General features: G+C 33.7%; 1 pseudogene; it reads left to right on the top strand.

Annotated features, from left to right (window-relative positions):
* The first annotated feature begins 276 nt into the window (after positions 1-276).
* On the top strand, positions 277-2,902 carry LOC145799309 (cytosolic sulfotransferase 5 pseudogene; annotated as a pseudogene).
* The last annotated feature ends 6,371 nt before the right edge of the window (positions 2,903-9,273 follow it).

The following is a 9,273-nucleotide window of genomic DNA, read 5'->3' as shown; positions in this document are numbered from 1 at the left end:
GTTACATGTATTAATCCAATATGAATATATTAAATCTCAGAATTTTTTTTTTTCCCATCTTGTAACCTTTTTCTTATCAAAAAAAGGAATATCAATATTTCCTTCTTCCAACCAGTTTGCTTGAGTGTTACCACTGTATTGTTCAAACACTATTGCTGAAAGAAGTTGAATTTTGAAAGTTTGTAAATTTCTGGCACAGTAACTTCTTGCATTTTTTTGAATTTTATTAATTCTTCGGTAAAAGCTTTTTCTTCTCTGATTACATCTCCAAGTCGAATGGCTTGTAATTCTTCTAGAGATATACTATCTACTTCTTGAGATATTTCTTGACTATTAATATTAGTCATCATGAAGATTAGTTATTCATCTGAACTTTCTTCATCACTAGAAATTTCGTATAAGATTTCTTCTTCACCAGAAATTTCTTCGCCATATATTATTTCAAAATCTTATTCTTCAAGAATTTTGATCATTTTCTTTGTACTTTTTCTCCTTTTTGGGCATTCAGTTGCATAGTGACCTTCTTCGTTACAAACGTAACATTTACAAATTTTCTTTTTTGAAACACTTGTTGGTTTCTTTTTTCGAATATACTTTTTCTTTTTTGAAAAAGTTTTGTTCTTTTTCCAAGGCTTCAATTTATATTTTCTGCATTTTTTGAAAAAGCCTTTTCGCTTGGGAAATGTATTACAACCAATTTTTTAATTTTCTTTTAAAATTTTATCACAACATTTTTGACCATATGGTGAGTTGGAAATTTAATTTTTTATTTATTTTTTCGCCGTTGCTTCTAAACACTGATCTACTATCAATCTTAGAACATAATTATGAGATGTTACACTAAATTTCCCTAAAATAAAAGATTGAAATCGTGAAAATAGGATAAGTGACAAAGCCCAACAGCAACCTGTCCGAATAGATTATTTTGTATAAATTAAGATTTGGTTATGGATGATCCAGCACTAAGATTTATAATTAAAAAATATCAATATCACATCATTTGCACTGAAAATTACGTATGAAATTTTTATTGGAAATATTCCTTGTTAGTGATGTCTTTAAAATTTAATTACAAAATCATGAAAAAAATTATAATTTTACATACTAATATTTATACAAAAATATTACTGCTTTGAAAATATTTTTTTAGCTATGCACTGACAAGTAATTTCTCCATCTTTATTTGTATGTCATCTTCTTTTACAGGTTTGCAGAAAAATGGAAAGTTTGATCTGCCAAACATGGCCTCTCCACGGCTCTTCCAAACCTATGTCTCATACTCTCTCTTACCAGAATCAATCAAAGACTTCAAGCTGTAAGATTGTGTATATAATTAGAGATCCTAAGGACGTGTTTGTGTCGTTGTGGCACTTCATGAACACCAAGAGATCGCCCAAGCAAGGCCCATTTCCATTCGATGAAGCCTTCGAGAGCTTCTGCAATAGTTTTCATACCTTTGGTCCTTTCCATGAACATGTTCTTCAATTCTGGAATGAGAGCTTGAAGAGTCCTCAAAAAGTACTCCACCAACTCATCTCAAATTTTTTTTTTTTTTAATAGAGGTAATTTTATGTGTAAATTTGTTCCATTAGTCCATTTCAAGAAAATTTTACTTTAGTCTTTATAATTTTAATTGTATCAATTTTAACCTTAGAAAAATGCTTGCTCCCACTAATTAGTGCTACCACTAATTAGGTGGCAGTGGGTCCCGCCATTAATGATGTGATGTTTTGGTCTTGGAGTTGTATTTTTTTTTTTTTTTTTTTTACCTTTTTAATGCATTAGTGCTATTAGTGGTGATATTTTTAGTGGGATAAATCATTGTTGTTAACCTTATACTTTTATTTATGTTTCAAAAAATGGCATGGTGGACATCTTCCATTAGTACTTTTAATGGATTTTAACAAAGGAATTAAATTGAAAGGAAAAAAAAAATGGTGGTGTAGGGTTAAAATTGACATAATTAAAATTACAAGTGCCAATGTGGAATTTTACCTAAATTACAAGGACTAGTATGTAATTCACTCTCTTGGCTTGTAGAGGACTGGATGGGTCCAGTTTGGGTATGTGGGCCCAGCAGCTAACAGTTTGGATCATTAAAAACTGCACTTCCTAGCGTCACCCTTTCGGTTCTTTCGGAATACCATAGTCTTCTCGTCTTCCTGCATGTGTGTCTGGGAAGAAATCAAAAAGGACTCATGGTGGGCTTACGAGCATGACCTAGACCGGTGTAGTTTACAAATGTTTACTAACAGTACAATTGAGCCTATGAGACCATTATAGGTGTCATTTCAATACTCTGAACCATGCATTTTGTAGGTCTCTACGAATAAATAGTACATGAAAATTTTGATTGATCCAATGATTGTAGCCATATTATGTTATTACATTTTTCTTCAAAAATATTAAATTGTCTATTTTTAAAATTATTCTTACCACATTTTTTTGAGATAAATTCCGGCGATAGTCCTTATAGTTTGCCCATTATGTCATTCTGGTCTTTATAGTTTTAATTGATCCTTACGTTAAATTATTATTCACTAACACGTCTAATAACTTAAAAATAATTTTATTATTTATATTTTCAATAGCTATTGTTCTTCAAATATGAAGATTGAAGAGAGACCCAAAAGGAGAAGTCATGAAGCTGGCTTCATTTCTTGGCCGACCTTTGGCCGACAATGGAGTGGCTGACAAGATTGTACGATGGTGCAACATAGGGAAGCTGAAGAGCTTGGAAGTGAACAAAGATGGTGAAGATCCATGGTCTGGCTTTACCAAGAGCTCGTACTTTAGGCTAGGTCTTGTGGGAGATCGGAAGAACAAGCTATTACCAGAGATGAAAGACAGACTTGATGAAACTACACACATGAAATTTCAATGGTCTGGACTTTCTATTTAACAAGCATTGTCTTTTGTATTTGATATATCGGTATCACCAATACAGTATCAATTGACGTTTCCGATACATATTGGCTTATATTGAAAGCCCTAATTGGACCAACTTAGTCAATAATGTTGTGAATTTCTCATTCACATTTTAATAAACTAGTGTCAAAACACCTGCATTTCAATATGGGGTCAAGATTTGAATCTATTGATTTATGTTACTTGTATTTGTTGCAGAGTTTTTTCTCACTTATCTCTCTATAATAATAGTATGTTGTATTTGATCTTTACTGGGAATGGCACAATTAGGCTTTATTGTAACAAAATACATTATAATAAATGAACTAGTATCATGTACATGTTTTTGCACAACAAAAGCCTACGTGCCCAAGAAAGTATTTGAATGTGTGGTTTGGATCAAATCAAACTAGAATGAATCTAATTTACATGTTTTAAATTTTGAATATATTTTGTATTTAACATTTTTCATATGTTAAACGTCAACAATAAAATAGTGTCACTATACTTTTTAGCGAAAAAGACATAGAATTTTGCTCTATTGAATGACCTTTAGTAATGGTTCTACATTGTTAAAGCCCAAAACGTATTTACTTTTTTGGTCCAAAAAATAAAGTGAATCAGGCCTCATGGTCAAATCAAAAATAAAAATCAAGCCACTTGTGTTGTTTTCTTAAATTCTATTAGGTTAAACAAAAAATAAATAGCACATGTGCTATAATCTTTCAAATAAAAAAAAATACCTTTTTAAAAAAAATTTACTTTTGAATGTATTAGGATATTATTTATTCTCTACTTAAAAAATTAAAATTAAAATTATTAGATGGTGATAGTGTTAAAAAATTGTCCGAGTTCTTAAAGTTTTAGCAGTATGACATTTTTGCATGGGTTAGATTTGTTTTTAGGAATTGAATTTTTAAAAGAAGAAACGTAAATAGATGAAATAAAAACACTCAATTGACAAAATGTATAACATGAAAAAATTAGATTATTTTTTAAATGCAACAATACCTGTAAAATTGCTTCTACAAAAGAAAAAAAAATCAAAAAATTAAAACTAATAAAATATTATTTAATATTGACTATTTTACAAGAAATTTTAATAGATCAGCAATATTTTTAGTTTTAAAGATCTCTTAAGAAAAAAAAAAAAAGTTGATAATAAATATCTAATTAGTATTAAAAGTTAGAAAATGCAACAAACATTTTCGATACGGCGGGACAAGATAGGACAACAAATTATTGTCAGCATTATTAATTAGTGAGCATTTTCAGCCAAACTTTTAAAATTTGATATGGCAGATTTTTTTAAAGACTCAGAGCATCTCCACCTAGGGTTATGTACCATTCAATTCACTAAAATTTTATTGATCTGTATCCATTCACACCATTTAATTCGCCTTCGAAACCGCTCTGTTCCGTTATATCTAATACATATATATATTTTTAACTTCTAATAAAATATCAAAGTAAAAATGAGTTGTAAGAGATATTTAAGATGTGAAATTTGTTACAAATTAATAGTTATATATATGAAAAATATTATGTAAAATTAGTTTGTATTATATATACGAAAAATATTATGTAAATTAGTATTATATATTATGAAAATGTTTGATAATTTGTTAGAATATTCTTCAATCTACCCAAAATCGCCCAAACCGTGATTTGCCAATCCACCATTCGATTTATAATTTTGCTCTCAAACCGTAGCGTGCACACCCCTAGACTCCATCCAAACCTTCAAAACTTGGTATGTCAAATTTTTTTGAAGACAAAGGTGGCAAATTGGCATATGTCAATTTGACATGAAAACTCTCCACCCGATATATCAAATCTATTATTCTATTATTTTTTAAATTTTAACTCTTATAATTTATATAGCAGCTTTTTTATTTCAAAAAAAAGGCATGAAGTAAGAACATGTCAAAATTGACATAAAGCGGTTATGTCAAATGTCACATCAACTTTTGGGACACCGGGTGCAATTGATACTTGATGTCAAAATATGATTGGTAGTGTGCCACGTCATATTTGAAATATCGGATGAAGGTACTCTTAGGTGGTAAATTAGCATATGTCAATTTGACATGAAAGCTCTTTACCCGATATGTCAAATCTATTATTTTATTATTTTTTAAGTTTGAACTCCTTTATTTTACATAGAAACTCTTCTATTTCAAAAAAAAAAAATGTATGAAGTAAAAACATATCAAAATTAGCATAATGTCACATCAATTTTTGACACATCAGGTGAAATTGATATTCGATATCAAAATATAACTATTAAAATGTCACATCATATTTGAAATATCGAGTAGAAGTGCTCTCTTATTAGTCAAATTTGATCACCTATGAGAGTGTTGGAAATTGGGCCAGGTATTGGACACAGATTTGGACACCCATGTAGCATGACCCATGACCCATTCAAATTATCTATGTAATTTGAATTTGATTTCTTGATTATCCTATTTGTTAGGATAACCCTCTATCTATCTACATTTATCCTATCCAAAGGAGATATGGATAGATGGTTATATATCTGATTACATATTTGAATTATACAAAATATCATATACGTTATGTAAGGCCCCGGTGTCCCACATCGGGAATGGAGGGGGAGTTCTTGGGCTATAAAAGTAAAAACCTAGACCCTTATATAGCATCAAGGCCTTTTCCCGAGTGGTGAGATCCCTATTAGAACTACCCAGTTAAGCGTGCTTAGGCTGGAGTAGTTCTGGGATGAGTGACCCACTGGGAAGAACAAATCCGTGCGGGTGTGGCCCAAAGCGGACAATATCGATGACATGTGAAGGGTCAGGGCGTTACAAATGATATCAGAGCCGACTCTCCAGAGTACCGAGTGTGGGCCCCTGACGTCTCTTGGTGCATATGGGCAGGCTTGCGAGCTGGAAGACTACTGCACGGGGATGTGCAGCCTTATGGGGGGGTGGATTGTAAGGCCCCGGTGTCCCGCATTGGGAATGGAAGGGGAGTTCTTGAGCAATAAAAGTAAAAACCTAGACCCTTATATAGCAGCGAGGCCTTTTCCCGGGTGGTGAGATCCCTATTAGAACTCCCCAGTTAAGCGTGCTTAGGCTGGAGTAGTTCTGGGATGGGTGATCCACTGGGAAGAACAAATCCGTGCGGGTGTGGCCCAAAGCGGACAATATCGATGACATGTGAAGGGTCGGGGCGTTACACGTTATGTGTTTTTTACCCATAATATTTTTTTCACACTCTCTCTCTAACTCTCTCTCATTAGAACAACGATACAGCCTTTGCACTGTGATTTGAGTGGGTGATACTCATACGGTGTTATCACTCCATTGCTGGGTATTCTTAGTTCGTGGTTATGAAGCACGTGATTTACCCACAAGGTTCTTCGTTTCGGATTATATCACATAAGGTATGGTTTTAATCTTTTTACTCGCTGCGTTATCTATATCTAACATTGGTATCAGAGCCTTAAATGGGTATTTTCGTGCTTGTTTTTTGTGCATTAAAATATGTATATAATTATATATATACATGGTATATGCATGAAAAATTAATATTTTTTCAAACTTTCTCCGATCAACCTGAAATTCACATATGTTGTAGTACATTTCATGTAGAACATATCTGCAAAGTTTCATGAAAATCCAACGGTTAGATTTCAAGAAAAATGGAGACCCACTTTATATTTTTGAAACTTTGTTTGCATGATGGTTTTACATGCTTTAATTTCAGTGTACGAATCTTGCATATTTAGAATCCTCATTTTGAGACCTTCGAAACCATATATTATTTGTTAGATTTGGACTTACAGTTGATGAGAAAAATCAAACCCTAATTTAGGTTTGTTTTGATTTTTTGGTGGCTTAAGGAAGAAGAGAAAGTACAAAGTTTCTGTACTTCCACTCTCATTAAAGAGAGAGTGTGATACACCCCATTATTTGTGTTTGTTAAATGTCATTTTTAAGACCACCATTGTTTTTATTTTGAAAAATGAAGTTTGACAGTACCAAAATTGAACCAGAAATCAGCCTAGGAGGCGACGTATGTGCCTCACGCGCTAGCTGACGCCGCCAGCGCTTGCGACGGGCCTGCCACGCATCCCACTAGTGCACACGCGCCGTATACGCCGCCCACGCGTGCGTTATCCGTGTTGTTGTAACAACCCCAACCTCTGATTAATGTTAATCCACGATTAAATAAGCCTAATACGTAATTAAGACGAAATCCTGAGTTAATTATTTGTGCATTGCATTATTTGTGTCTCTATCTGTCTAGTGTAAGAATATCTGTTTGAAATTCTATTATATTTTGTGAATTAAAGGCCTTATCGGCATCCAATCATGAAATTAACTTGGTGTATGTGTTATTTGAAATTTTTAGAACATTATGGTAGGTTCAATTGAAATTTGATTCGAAACAAATTAGTTAGAATAAATTGTACCCATTAGATTAGTGGTAAGCTAATTAATTAATCTTTTTGATCAAGCCTATATAAGGCCACCTCAATACCTCATATACACTTTTTACACTCTCATTTCCTCTTGCTTGAGCTGAAAAATGTGTAGAGAGAGAGAGTAAGAGGGAAGTGACTTCAACCAAAAGAATTGCTTGAGAATTTGGAGATTTGGCTAGGAACTTCAATCAATTAACCCTAGAGAGCATTATTGAGCAACTAAGGTAAGAAATCCAACCCTTAGTTGTGTAATTGAGTTAGTTTTTGTAAGAATTCAAGTAAAGGAGGTGGAATGAAATGAGAATGAACTAGTATTATAGAATTGTAACTCAAATCATGCATGCATGCATGCATGTATCATAGCATTTTGAGTTGATTCCAAAGAATTTCCACTTGCATGTGTCGAGTTTATTTTAGTTTTGAGAATTCATCTTGTTTTTCCACCAATTTGCCTCATTTAGTCATGTTTTGAAAGCTTGAGCTTGTATCTTTGCCTGCATGGTATGTAATGACATGTTTTCCCAATTTCAAGTTTGAGTTTTGAGCAATTGGCATACTTTTGGACCTTAATTTGGGAAAATGATCTTCAATTTATAATAATCTGCAAGTTTTTAAATGTTTTCTAGAGTTTTGACCCAAAATGATGAGTTTCAAAGTGTATAATTCTGGAAATTCCAGATTCTACCTCTCCGCTCGAGCCACAGAACCTGCGCTCGAACGACTACTCTGTGATCTTGCACCTCCGCTTAAGCGACCAAAAGTTAGCTCGAGCATGAAATGCAAGCTCCCAGAAGTTTACGTGTTTTTGCAGACCGTTCGAGCGACAAAAGTTGCGCTCGAGCGAGGACATGAGTCTCACCCTCGAGCGAGCTTCGAGCGAGCATCAAGAGGAAAAATCAAGCAACCAGTACTTTTGCGGAATTTACAGATCGCTCGAGTGACAAAAGTTGCACTCGAGTGACCACACACATTTTGCATGTCCGCTCGAGCGAAAGAAGTTACGCTCAAGCGGGACCCCTGTTTTCAGCAAGTTTTGTTAAGGGTTCCAAAGTACATTTTGGTATCCACATTTCATCTTAGGCATTCCTAGACCATGATTAAGGCATAATAATGAGGATAAGAAGTGGAAACACACCAAGATAAGAAATGACTAAGTTAATGTTTCCAGGTGTGTAATTCAGTATATGTTCGTTCTGTAACTGTGTAGGTCACACACCACAAGACGTCTGATTTGCCTATTCTGTCTATTGCCTTGAAACCATCTGTTAATAGTGAGTAATAACTTAGTAAAGTTATGTACAACCTTACTTAATTTCTGTATAAGGAATAAAATCCGTTCTATGAAATGTTATGTTTGTACTATGAATGATTGTCCGATTTTAATAAGCATTCGGGGTTCGAGTAAGTTATCTGTTCCCGGTCTGGAGGTTCCTCTATGGAACTGACAAGTTATCTATACCCAGCCGGAGGTTCCTTAATGGAACTGACAAGTTATCCGTACCTGGTCTGGAGGTTCTTTTGTGGAACTGACAAGTTATCTGTACCCAATCGGAGGTTCCTTTATGGGACTGACAAGTTATCTGTACCCGGTTGGAGGTTCCTTTATGAGACTGAGAAGTATGATCTTCAATGCCCCGTATGTGATCTATTAGCGCTAATGGATGTGAGATTAAATATGTATTCTGATTTCTGCTATTGACTTGAAAAAGAATATGAATGTAAATTTGTTTATGATATAAATTCTTATTTATGACAATGTTGTGGACATCATCATTCATCAAAACCCTTTACTCTGTTATTATTCACTAGGCTCTCGCTCACTATTTATTTATTATGTATGTAGGTGAGCATACGCGTGACCAGGCCTAAGTTGCTACTTAGCAAGTTTTGGTGTCAGCCAACCATCGTGCCTC

This window comes from Camellia sinensis, chromosome 9, assembly GCF_055761805.1.
Source record: "Camellia sinensis isolate YWXY chromosome 9, ASM5576180v1, whole genome shotgun sequence".
In the NCBI taxonomy this organism is placed as follows: Eukaryota; Viridiplantae; Streptophyta; class Magnoliopsida; order Ericales; family Theaceae; genus Camellia; species Camellia sinensis.
This window is presented reverse-complemented; position numbering and strand designations above follow the sequence as displayed.